The sequence below is a fragment of the Cetorhinus maximus genome, chromosome 4 (genome assembly GCF_964194155.1).
Source record: "Cetorhinus maximus chromosome 4, sCetMax3.hap1.1, whole genome shotgun sequence".
NCBI lineage: Eukaryota > Metazoa > Chordata > Chondrichthyes > Lamniformes > Cetorhinidae > Cetorhinus > Cetorhinus maximus.
The window spans coordinates 106,746,909-106,760,013 of record NC_135882.1 but is presented as its reverse complement, the minus strand read 5'-3'; positions in this window follow the sequence as shown (position 1 = coordinate 106,760,013).

Sequence of the window (13,105 nt, the reverse complement as noted above, 5' to 3'; positions counted from 1 at the left end):
AGCACCGTGCTTCGACTTTCTTAAGTAGGTGCCTCAAGGGTTCTGTGATGTGTGCCAAATTCGGTAGAAACTTAGCCAGCTGGTTCACCGCCCCCAAGACTCACTGGAGGCCTGGAATTGAGGATGGGGTTGGGAACTCATTGATAGCTTTGCTTTTTTGTGGGTCTGCTATGATGCCTTTATTGCTGACGATGTGGCCCAGGAATTGAATTGATGTTTTGGAAAACTCATATTTGTCATTCAGCATCAGCCCTCCTTCCTGCAGGCACTCTAAGACTGCTGTGAGTCTCTAGTCATGTTCCTCCACTGTTGTACCATGAACCAATACATCATCCATGTGGCAAATAACCCCCTGTAGGCCCTGAAAAATGGCTGACATCATACATTGAAATATTTCTGCTGCCGACATGATTCCAAATGGCAGCCGGTTAAAGCAGAATCTGCCTAAAGCAGTAGTAAATGTTGTCAGCAGTCTAGACTCTTCCTCAGTAGGGAGTTTCCAAAAGTTGCTGTTTGCTTCCAGTTTTGAAAATACCATGCTGTTTGAGAGTTTAGTCAGACATTTGTCCACCGAGGACATGGGATGTACTCCTCTGGCTATGGCTTTATTGATCTGTGTCAGGTCGACACCATTATGGAGGGACCTGTTGGTTTTCGGACTGAGACCATCCCAGAACACTATGCAGTTAGTTGGGTGACTGGGGAGATAACTCACATCTTTATGTCATCCAGCTGCTGTTTCATGAGTGGGTGGGTATCTTAGGTGGTGTGAATAGGTACACGGGTTTAGCATCCTCTCAGTGTGATCCTAAATGTGTTTTTCAGTTGCCCTAGTCCCGTGAAGAGTTTCGGGAACTCACTTTTGTACTTGGAGCCAGGCTTTTGTTGGCTGACCTCATCAATCTTCTGTAACAGGTTAAGTTCAACACAGGCTTTGCAGCTTAGTTATGAACAGTCCTAGTTGTGGATCGCCCAAGAGGATTGTTTTATTCTTATATCTCAGTGTCGCCGGCAGGGAGCCTTCACTGGCAGCTTTAAGCCTCCCAACCCGTATTGGGGTGTCAGCCGCTGGGTCAACAGCCAGGGTTCTTTGTCCAACAGAACTCTTAGGTTGGCTCCTATGTCTAATTTAAAATTTGTTAAATAGCCATTGATGAAAATGTCTGCATTCCAAATGAGAAACCAAGATCTTTGACCTCACCCAAGAAGCATGGCTGTGTGTCTTTGGGACTTGCAGTCTTAGCCTTGTGGATAATCTTTGGGCCTTCTGTGCTTTTCAGAGTTTTTGCCTTGCACAGTTTGTGCCGTCCTGTTGCACTGAAAGCATTGGGCTGAAATTGCAGGACATTGATCTCACCTGTGGGGGCGCTTTGCTCCACAGCATTGGCATGGTTGCTCTGCTGGCCAGATTGGTTATTGTTTTCCCTGGACTGGAGTGTCCCTGTGTCTTTGTTGCTTAACTAGCTGAACTGTGGGTTGGCCTCTGCACCACTTGTATATTTTCTCCCCTTATAATGGTTCCTGTGCTCCTTACTGAGTTCTAACTGCCTAACTACCCAGATTGCTTTTTCCAGGGTTCCTTTGTGTGAATGAAGTCAGAGTGTGTGCCGTCTGGTACTCCTACCACTATTCTGTCTCTGAGTTCAGAATTTAAGTCTCCATATTCGCAACCTTCTGCTATCTGATACATAGCACTGATTAATGAATCAACAGGTTCTCCTGGCTGCTGGACTCGCTTGTTAAATTTATCTCTTTCGAGTATTTTATTTCTTCTTCGATTCAAATAAACACTGAAAGATTTTAGTGCTTCTTCAAATTTAACAGATAATTCATTGGTTCCCTATCTTGCAATAATGTCATCTGCAATTGGACCTACTGAGTAAAGCAGTGTGTTAACCTGCTCTGCTTCTGACTTTGTCTAAATCTGAAGCAATGCTGTATCTTAGGAATCTTTTCCTCCAAAGTCTCCCATTATGTGATTAATCTGGGCCTTGGATTAGTCCAAATTGATTTGGAAGTGTGGAATTCTAATCAATGGTTTAATATTTTAAAGTTTTAGATTCTGCTTTAAGAGCTTTCTGAGTTTCAGATGGCATCGCTGTTCACTTGTAGACAAAGGGATTTCCTGTGCTTGCCGGTTTAGGCAGGTTCTGCTACAATGGCGATCCCGATCAGCTTGAGAAAAGAAATTTTCAACAATGGCTGCCTGGATCGACTACCTACAGAGGCCTCTTGCTCAGTGTTTTACTTTAAGCTGTGGATTTGTCAAATCCTGGCTTTTGCTTTCTCTCAGCTAAATTTAGAAGTCTCGATTCTCTAGGATTATTGAATTATTTTTTCCATTCCGGACCGAGCTTGGACCCCACATGTTCTATGCTGCTTACTGTGTTCTGACTGCCTAACTACCCAGATTGTCTTTTCCAGGGTTAGGTCTTCCTTTGCGTGCATGAAGTCAGAGTGTGTACCTAGGGGATCAGGTTTTAGCTACGGGTTTTTTCAAACTGCACTTCTGAGGTTGAATTATGTAAAGATTTCAAGGACTTGCTGTAGTCTGGAGTTTTAAAAGATTTTGATCACCCTCTGCTGTGCACTCTGGCATTAGAAGCTGAATTTCCAAAGAAGATTCAATGGAATCTTCTGCTGCGATGAAGAACTTTAAATTTATGTCTCCGACTTCCAAGTCTTTCTTTGGAGCTCTTTCCTGGCCATTTTTTCTCTGCACCTTTGCTCTGGAGCTTTTTTTCAGGTCAGACTGCTTTGATGAATTTTTTCTCAGTCTTCCATCATTTTAGTTTTTCTCTGCATTTTCTGTGAGGTCTTGGGCTTTTCCACAAGCTGCCACCATGGTGTAGGTCTGAAGATGTCTTTGTAGTCATACGTAGGTTAACTGTAAGACTTTATTTACTCTTTGAACTATTTACAAATATACAGTAAAAGATACGAGGTAGGAGCTGTCTCCAAGCTTGCTGGTACAGACTATACAACACTAGACTGATGCTAGGTGCAGGTGATGGGCTCTCTTACATCACTGTGTGTCCAGTACTGTACTCAGTCCCACATTAAACCTATATGTGCCAGACCCTTATAGTACAACCCCTAGTACAAATTTAGTAAATTTCTCTTCTCCTTCTCCAAGGTCTAAATGTTCTTAAAGTATGGTGCCAAGAATCTAACACATTGCTCCAGCTGAGACATAATCAGTGTTTTGATGCAGCAAAGCTTCCTTGTTTTCAGAACATTAGATTCTGGAAAAGTCCCAGAGGATTGGAAAACTGCCAATGTAGCACTTAACTATATGCCAGTTAGCTTAACATCTGTCATTGGAAAAATGTTAGAGTCTATTTTAAAAGATGTAGTAGCAGAGCATTTAGAAATACATAATATAATCAAGCAGAGTCAGCATGGCTTCATGAAGGGGAAATCATGCCTGACAAATTTATTAGAATTCTTTGAGGAGGTAACAAGCAGGATAGATAAAGAGGAACCAGTAGATGTAATTTATTTGGATTTCCAAAAGGCATTCGATAATGCACCGCACATAAGGCTGTCTAATAAAATAAGAGCCATGGTGTTGGGGTAGTATATCAGCATGGATAGAGAATTGGCTAACTAATAGAAGACAAGAGTAGGGATAGGGGGGCATTTTCAGGATGGCAACCTGTAACAAGTGGATCGTCATAGGGATCCGTGATTTCGTGCTGGGGCCACAATTATTTACAATATATATTAATAACTTGGATGAGGGAAATGAATGTACTATTGCCAAGTTTGAGATGACACAAAAATAGGTGGGAAGGCAAGTGGTGAGGATGACACAAGGAGTCTACAGAGGGATATAGACAGGTTAAGTGACTGAGCAAAGACTTGGCAGACGGAATATAATGTGGGAAAATGTGAGGTTATGCATTTTGGCAGGAAGAATAGAGGAGCTGAATATTATTTACATGGAAAAAGACTACAGAAAGCTACAGCACAGAGGGATTTTGGGGTCCTCGTGCATGAATCCCAAAAAAGCTAGCATACAAGTTCAGCAGATAGTAGGGAAGGCAAATGAAATGTTGTCCTTTATTTCAAAGGGTCATGCATGAATTCCAAAAAAGCTAGCAACAAGTTCAGCAGGTAATAGGAATGGCAAATGGAATGTTGTCCTTTATTTCAAAGGGAATGGAGCATAAAAATAGGGAAGTCTTGCTAAAACTATACAAGGCATTAGTTAGACAACACTTAGAATTCTGTGAACAGTTTTGGTCCCCTTATCTAAGGAAAGATATACTTGCATTGGATGCAGTCCAAAAAAGGTTCACTAGACTGATCCCTGGTATGGAGGGGCTTTCTTATGAGGAGAGGTTGAGTAGGTTGGGCCTGTACTCATTGGAGTTTAGAAGAATGAGAGGTGATCTTATTGAAACGTATAAGATTCTTAGGTGGCATGACAGGGTAGATGCTGAGAGGTTGTTTCCCCTTGTGGGAGAGTCCAGAACCAGAGGACATAATCTCAGAGAAAGGGGTCACCCATTTAAGACAGAGATGAGGAGAAATTTCTTCTCTCAAAGGGTAGTGAATCTGTGGAATTCTTTACCGCAGAGGGCTGTAGAGGCTGGGTCGTTAAGTATAATCAAGGCCAAGATAGACAGATTTTTAATCAGTAAGGGAATCAGGGGTTATGGGGAAAAGGCAGAAAAGTGGAATTGAGGATTAACAGATCAGCCATGATCTCATTGAATGGCGGAACGGACTCGATGGGCTGAATGGCCTACTTCTGCTCCTGCTTCTTATGGTCTTATGGTTTTTGGTACATTTTTCCTATTTAATATACCTAAGGATCCCATTTACCTTTTTAGAGCCTTCTGAATTTGTCCTGCCATCTTCAAAGAGTTGTGCATATGTACGCCAATCATCCCCCCCATCTCTCTGTTCCTCCACCTCCTTCAAAATTGTCCCATTTAGTTCATGCTGTCTCACCTTTCTTTTTGCCAAAATGTATCACTTCACACTTCTCTGTGTTAAATTTCATCTGCCGTGTGTCTGCCCATTTTATGAGTCAATGTCCTCCTGAAGTCTATTATTAGTATCCTCATTGTTCTCTACATTTCAGAATTTTTTATTATATGCAAACTTTAAAATTATGCTCTGTATAACCAAGTCCAGGTCATTAAGATATATCAAAATGAGCAGTGGTTGTATATTTCGCTCCAGTCTGAAAAATTATGGCTCACCATTACTCCATAATTTCTGTTCCATAACTAACTTTGTATTCATGCTATCACTACTCGTTTGAACCCATGGCCTTAATTTTGCTACCAAGTCTATTATGTGGCACTTTGTCCATGTACACAATATCAATCACCTTATCCCCATCAACTCTTTCCATTATTTTCTGTTTTTCATTTAATAGCCCATAATTTTCTGAATGCCAATTAATTTGTCCTGACTTACTGTCTCTAAAAATTTCCCCACCATTGATGTTAGGCTGATTGGCCTGCACTTAGATTATAGCCAGAGTCTCCACAATTTCCACCCTTATTTCGGTTAATAATCTAGGATAAATTCCATCTGGACTGGGTGATATTTCTACTTTTTGAGGACTCCTAATCTTTTAAGTACATCCTTTTTGTTTTTAACCTATAAAATATTGCTACTGCTGCCTCCTTTACTATTTTGTTGGCAGCATCCTCTTCTCCAGAGAAGACAGATGCAAAGTACTCAATTGTACTTTAGCCAAGCCCGTGGCCTCCACAAGATAACCTCTTTTTTTGTCACTAATTGTCCAGGCCCTTTTATGACTACCTTTTTACTGTTGGTGTTCATTTTTAGGCTAGCCATTTATCTCTTCTCATACAACAGCAAAGTACTGAGGATGCTGGAAGTTTGAAATAATAACAGAAAATGCTGGAAATAGATAGGTCTGGCAGCATCTGTGGAGAGAAAAACAGAGTTAATGTTCCATGTCAATGGCTTTTCATCAGAACTCAGAGGTCATTGATTTCGAATCATAGAATCATAAAGTTTACAGCACAGAGAGGCCACTTGGTCCATAATGTCTGCACCGGCTGAAAAACAAGCCACCCAGCCTAATCCCATTTTCCAGCACTTGGTCCGTAGGAAGCCCTGCAGGTTAAAGCGCTTGAGGTGCATATCCAGACATTTTTTTTAATGAATTGAGGGTTTCTGCCTCTACTAGCCTTTCAGGCAGTGAGTTTCAGACCCCCACAGCCACCTGAGTGAAAAATCTTTTCCTCCCCTCCCCTCTAATCTTTCCACCAATCATTTTAAATCAATGCCCCCCGGTCACAGATCTCTCTGATAAAGCCCCTTCCCATCCACTTTATCCAGGACCCTCACAATTTTGTACATCAGCCCCCTCTGCTCCAAGGAGAACAACACCAGCCTATCCAGTCTTGCCTCATAGCTGCAATTTTTCAATCCTGGAAACATCCTCATAAATCTCCCCTGTACCCTTTCTAATGCAATTACATCCTTTCTGTAATGAGATGACCAGAACTGCGCACAATACTCAAGTTGAGGCCCAATTAATGTTTTATATAGCTCCAGCATAACCTCCCTGCTCTTATATTTTATGCTTGGGCTAATAAATGAAAGGATTCCATATGCCTTCTGAAACACCTTATCAACCTTTCCTGCTATCTTCAGGGATCTGTGGACATCCATTCCAAGGTCCCGCACTGCCTCTCAGTATCCTCCCATGTTGTGTATTCCTTGCCTTTTTTGACCTCCCCAAATGCCTCACCTCACAGTTCTCAGGGTTGAATTCCATTTGCCACTTTTCTGCCTACCTGACTAGTCCATTGATAGCTTGTTGTAGTCTACAGCTTCCTTCCTTGCTATCTATCATGTGGCCAATTTTTGTGTGATCTGCAAACTTCTTGATCATTCTCCCTACATTTATGTCCAAATCATTAAAATAAATCACAATAATCAGGCCATCTAATATTGAAACGTCAACTCTGTTTCTCTCTCCACAGATGCTACCAGACCTGCTGAATCTATGTTCACACAGTCTTTGCCCTTCTTATTCCCTTTTTTATGGGCTGAATTTTTGAATTTTCCCAGCACTAGGTGTGGTAGCAGGCGGATAGAATGGAGTCCTACCCGCCGATGAAAATGGCGGGTTTTCACGCCATATCTTCCAAAGTCCGCCTCATTATATACTTACTCCCATGAAACACACCGTTTCCATGGTGGGCGGGTTTTCATTTGCCCATTCGCCATCACCCCGCCATTGCATCACAGCCTCCATCTTTAAAAGGCAGCCGCCAGCAAAGCGCACATCGCCACCAGCTCACCACCCATGCCCGGGAGACATGGCCAGCAAAGAAAAAAAGACTGCAGCCCCCCACTTCAACGATGGGTCCCACAAGCGACTGCTGGATGCCGTGGAGGCCCGGCGGGATGTGCTCCACCCCTGTTCTGGCCGCAGGATGGGCAGCAATGTCACCAACCCAGCTTGGGAGGCGGTGGCAGTGGTGGTCAGCGCAAACGCCCTGCAGAGGAGAACAGGCACACAGTGCCACAAAAGGATGAATGATCTCCTCCGTTCCGCCAGGGTAAGTCACTCTTCTCATCACTCCCAACTCTCACTCTCCAAACCCATCACATACCCACTGGGCCCTCATTCACTGCCAGTACAAGGGACATCGCCATTCACTCTTTCACATACACCGTCATTGTCCTCATCCCATCCATAGGACCACTCATCACCCACACAGGCCAGTCACACTTATCATCTGGCCCGGCAGGCATCCTGATGCACTCTCCCATCTCTATCCATGCAGGACAAACTGGCTCACAACAGGAGGGAAAGGTTGCAGACAGGCGGAGGGATGCCAGAATTCAAAGTTCTGACAGAATTTGAAAACATGGCCATCCAGCTGACCAGCGATGACCGCGGCCCATCCAGCGCTGACGGTGAGGTCGGCGCTGCTTTACAAAGTGAGGGTCCAGCAGTGCAACATCCATCAGATAACCATGCTGTGAGTGATGTGTCCTCTTTCACAGGCCACTACCATGCACTAATTATCTCCCCTTGCTTTTGCAGGCACATCTGGGAAACAGCCAACAGATTCCACGTCACAGAGCCTCCAAGCAAGCTCCGAAGAGACCTCTGAAGAGGAATCTGAAAGCAGCCTCCCTGAAGTCCTGTCACAGCACTTACCCACACCCTCCACCAGCGCAGAGACACACACCTCAGTGGGACATAGCTTTAGAGTAGCTTTGGGATCACAATCTGGTGAGCACATTGCACTGTCTGATCCACAGCAGGTGGAGGCAGGGACTTCCCAGGTTCCCGGCACTCAGTGGACCGCTGGAGACCAGAACGTTGCTGAGTCTGAGTCAGATGATCAGCCCCTGGACTCGGTCATGGCGCAGTTGTTGGAGCTGCATAGGCAAGCTAGGGAAAAACAGGAAGTGATGTCCGCTGTACTCCTCAGATTGGAAGACACGATGGAGGAGTCTGTCTGTCTTCAGGCTGAGGTGCTAGCGCCGGCATTGCAATGCACCGAGGTCAGCACTGGCAGGATGGCGGCCGCCATGGAGACCCTGGTCCAGGACGTCACTCCTACACTGTTGCACAGGCTTAACTCCATCGCTGATGTCATAGTTGGCCTCCAACAGTGTGTACGCGAGAGGGATGCCGGGCAACTCGATCTCATTCCAGCTACCCCTACCGCTCACAGAGTCAGCCAGGGGCCCTCAGGCACCCATAGGGAGGGGGATCAGCAGGTGCATGCTCCGGGGCCATCCACCCAGGTGACTCTGGGAGTGACCAGCCCAATTGACTCCCCTCTTCCTGTGACCTCCACAGGTCCAGCTCCACAAGCCATGGAGGGTGCACTGCCACATAGCAGGACCCCGAAAGCAGGCTGGGGCCCCTCCAAGTCTCGGCCCTCCAGTGGACACCCGTCAAAGTCATCACAGACAGGGCGTCACAGTCAGCAGGCTGCCTCCACCTCCGCTGTGGATGTCCAGGGAACACCAAGACGTAGCGGCAGGATTAGGAAGGTTAAGGAGAATTAGTTGCACAGCATGGGCATGGGTGTTAATCACTTGTACATAATGTTCACTATTGTCAATAAACTGCCAAGAATGTCTCCCTGCATATGGCTCCTTGTTCTGATGAGCAATGTTCCTGTCACTCAGATGTGAAACATTTCTGCACAAGATAAAAGGCAGGTGTCTCAGTCTTGGGCCTCTTCCCTGTGCTCTGTGCAGCCTTCAGACCAAAGTGATGGTCCAGCTTCACGCTCCCTGGAAACATTACTGATGCCTGCACCTCGGCAGTGCTGGTCATTGCTGCCAGAATGTAGTGGGCAGGTGCCTCAGAGTTCTCTCATACTCTGTGTGCTGTCAGCACCTCTGAGGCAGGGCTAGCCCCCATCACATCAGGATCTGTGACCAGTGATCCTGTGCACCAGTTCCTGAAGGGCTGATGTGCTGAAGGCAGACACAGCATCAGATGCGTCTGAAGTTTTATGGCTACATCTCTGAGGTGGCCCTGATCATGGAGCACAAGCGAACTGCCCTCGGCCAGACAGGAGTCAGACATTCTCAGAGGCTATGTGAAGACCTATGGAGGGTCCTCACTGCATGTTGTCATCATTCTCCACAAATCTGGCAGCTATGAGGGTCTCACGAGTGTGCCTGCCTCGTCTAGCCAATGTGAGAGCCTCATCCTCATTATCATCACCACTGAGGACCCCCTCACCCTCATCCCCGTCGATGTCCTCCTCATCAGAGGAGACATGCAGCTCCTCCATCTCCTCCACAGCCAGCTCCTCACCCCGTTGCAGCACCAGGTTGCAAAGGGCACAGTAGACGACAATGATGGGTGACACCCTCTGCGGACTGTATTGCAGGGCTCCACCAGACCGGTCCAGGCACCGGAACCGCATCTTCAGCATCCTGATGGTCTGCTCCACCAAGTTGCGAGTTGCTGCATGAGCCTCATTATAACATCGCTCTGCTGCAGTCTGAGGTCGCCACATGGGTGCCAGGGCCTGCACGTAGCCCTTGTCCCCAAGGAGCCATCCCTGCAGAATCTGTGAACCATGGAAGACTGCAGGGATCTGCAAGTGTTTCAGGGTGTAGGCATCATGTTCACACCCTGGAAACCGTGTGCACACCTGCAGGATGCATTTCTGGTGGTCGCATACCAGTTGCACATTCAGTGAGTGGACACCCTTGGGGTTGATGAAGTCCACCGAGTATAGCGATGGAGACATGAGCACCACATGTGCAGTCAATTGTACCCTGCACCTGTGGAAATCCCGAGATCAGGACGAATCCAATGGCCCATGTATCCTGGCTGTCCCAGTCCTGGGCGAAATGTACAAAGTTGTGTGCCATGGAGAAGATGGCATCTGTGACCTCATGGATGCATTTGTGGGTGGCGGATTGTGAAATCCCACAGAGGTCACCTGTGGAGCCCTGAAAGGAGCCACTGGCGTAGAAATTGAGTGTCGCGATCACTTAAACAGCCACTGGCAGTGGATGCCCTCCATGTCCCCTTGGCACCAAGTCCTGCAGTAAGTGGCAGATATGAGCCACCAGGTTCCTAGTCAAGCGCAGTCATCGGCGACACTGGTTCTGTCATCTGCAGGAATGGCAGGCGGTGACTATAGACCCTGGGGTGTCACTAGGCGCTGATCAGCCACGGCTCGCTGTCGTTCCTGGGCAGTGTGTGCAGGAATCCCTGCTGCCCCTTCTTCATTAGGTTGCTGCTCCTCCCTTTGCACAGCCAGGTGCCTCAGTCACTCTTTCCTTCATCTTCTACGGTCTCTTGAGACCATCAGGCAAACAGCTAGGTCACCAGGATCCATGATCCTGACATGTTCCTCCTGCAGCATGAAAGAAAAAGAGACGTGGTTATCATGGCTGCACTTAGCACCTTTCCTGGCCCTGTGTGACTGCCCCTTAATGCTTCCCAAAGAGTGCTGGTCACTCCTCGGATGGCCAGAGATGAGTGCGCTGCATGACTGCCCTGTCAACCTGCGACATGAGGGACACTGGTCCAAACCAGGATGCTGAGATTGGAAGGGGTTGTGAACGTCTCCAGCAGTGACTGCTACATGGCCAGTGTTGGCGAGGAGATTGTACAATGTGTGCAGTCCAACTGCTCCATGGTCCAATAAAGTGGTGGCGGACTCGAAGTCTGTGCCGGTGGGGGGGTGGGGTGGGGTTGGTGGGAGCTGGGAGTGGGGGGTAAGGTGTGGACCGCTTGTTGGCCCTTTGATGCCTCCATGATGCTTGCATGGGCGGGCAGGCTAGGAGCCTGACCCCAATCATATGACTGCGCCTGATCTGTCTTAGTTGCAGAGGCATGGTCAGTTTATACAGGTGTCCCTAATGCGTGGCCACTTCCCTCGATTACCCTGCCCCCCACCTGTGCGTGGGATGCAGCAGCAGGGCAGCACTTGGCCTCCCTCCCCCACCCCCACTCAGCAGTCGCCTCCGAGGTTGGCGCACTTGCCCCCAGACACCCCCCCACCCTCAGCAGTCGCCTCCAAAGCTGGCCAGCATTTGCCCCCAGACATTCTCCACCCCTCAGCAGTTGCCTATGGGGCCAGGTATCAGTTTCCCCGACTCCCCAGAGGCCTGTAAACAACAGGCAAGCCATGAAGAATGTTGCTGCTCACTCAACTCAGTTGCCCCAAAGTGAAGGCCGTCAAGTGCAAGTGGCCTGTGTGCTGTTGTGAAACACGTCAATGTGCTTTCCTGCCAACGTGGACGGATGATACATCAGGGTTCCAAGAGCCTGTTGGGATGGTCTTTTAATTATATGATAATGTACTACAGTTAACCCCCTGCTGACCGACGGTGGGAACTTGGCCTGCCGTCGGCAGGCTGATCAGAAGATCGCAACCTGCCTTCACACCATCGTGAAGTGGGTCTTGTCATATTTTCTGCACGTTACCTATCACACCCGCCGCCAATTCCGGGCTCTGAAAATTCCGCCCTATATCTCATCTGTAGCTTCTACATTCAACTTGGTTCTCTACTGTGTTGTGAACCTTACAATTGTCATAAGCATCCTTTTTCTGCCTCAATATAACACTTATATCTCTAGCTTTGGATGCCCTTTCTCCCTCATGGGAATCTTTCTCCTCTGTATCTGAACCATCCTTTCTTTGAACACTTACCATTGTTTAATTACTGCTTTGGCTCCCAATTTTTGATTCCAATCCACATGAACCACATCCATTTGCAACGAATTGAAGTCAGCACTCCTCCTTCAGTTAAATATTTTTATAATTGATGGTACCCTCTCATTCGCACTGAGACATACTCCACTTGCCCCACTTCATTCCATAGAAGTAGATCCAGCATGCTTCCTCCCTCGTTGGACTGGAACACACAAATCAAGAAAGTTCTCTCGTACACATTTCTGGAATTCTTTCCCCACTTTGCTCTTTGCACCATACTATCCCAGTCTATATTAGGAGAATTGAAATCCCCCATTATCACGACTCAGTGGTTAACATCTTTCTGCAATTTGCCTGAAAGTTTTCTTTTATCTCCTTCCCAAAACTTTACTGGGTGCAGGCAATAGGCCACCAGTGAATAGCTCCTCCAGTGCTCCTTAATTCTAACCAAACAGATGCTGCCCCACGGAACTCATTTCTTGCTATCTTGACTCCATTCTCTCTCCTCTTGACCAGTCTCTTCCCACCTACATCCGCGATTCCTCTGATGCCCTACGTCATATCAACAATTTCCAGTTCCCTGGCCTCAACCGCCTCCTCTTCACCATGGATGTCCAATCCCTCTACACCTCCATCCCCCACTGGGATGGTCTGAGGGCTCTCCGCTTCTTCCTCGAACAGAGGCCCGAACAATCCCCATCCACCACTACTCTCTTCCGTCTGGCTGAACTTGTTCTCTCACTGAACAATTTCTCCTTAAACTTGTCTCACTTCCTCCTAAGAAAAGGTGTGGCTACAGGTACCTGCATGGGCCCCATTTATGCCTGTCTCTTTATGGGGTATTTGGAACACTCCTTGTTCCAGTCCTACTCAGGCCCCCTCCCACAACTCTTTCTCCGGTACATGACTGCTTCGGTGCTGCTTCATGCTCTCATCTGGACCTG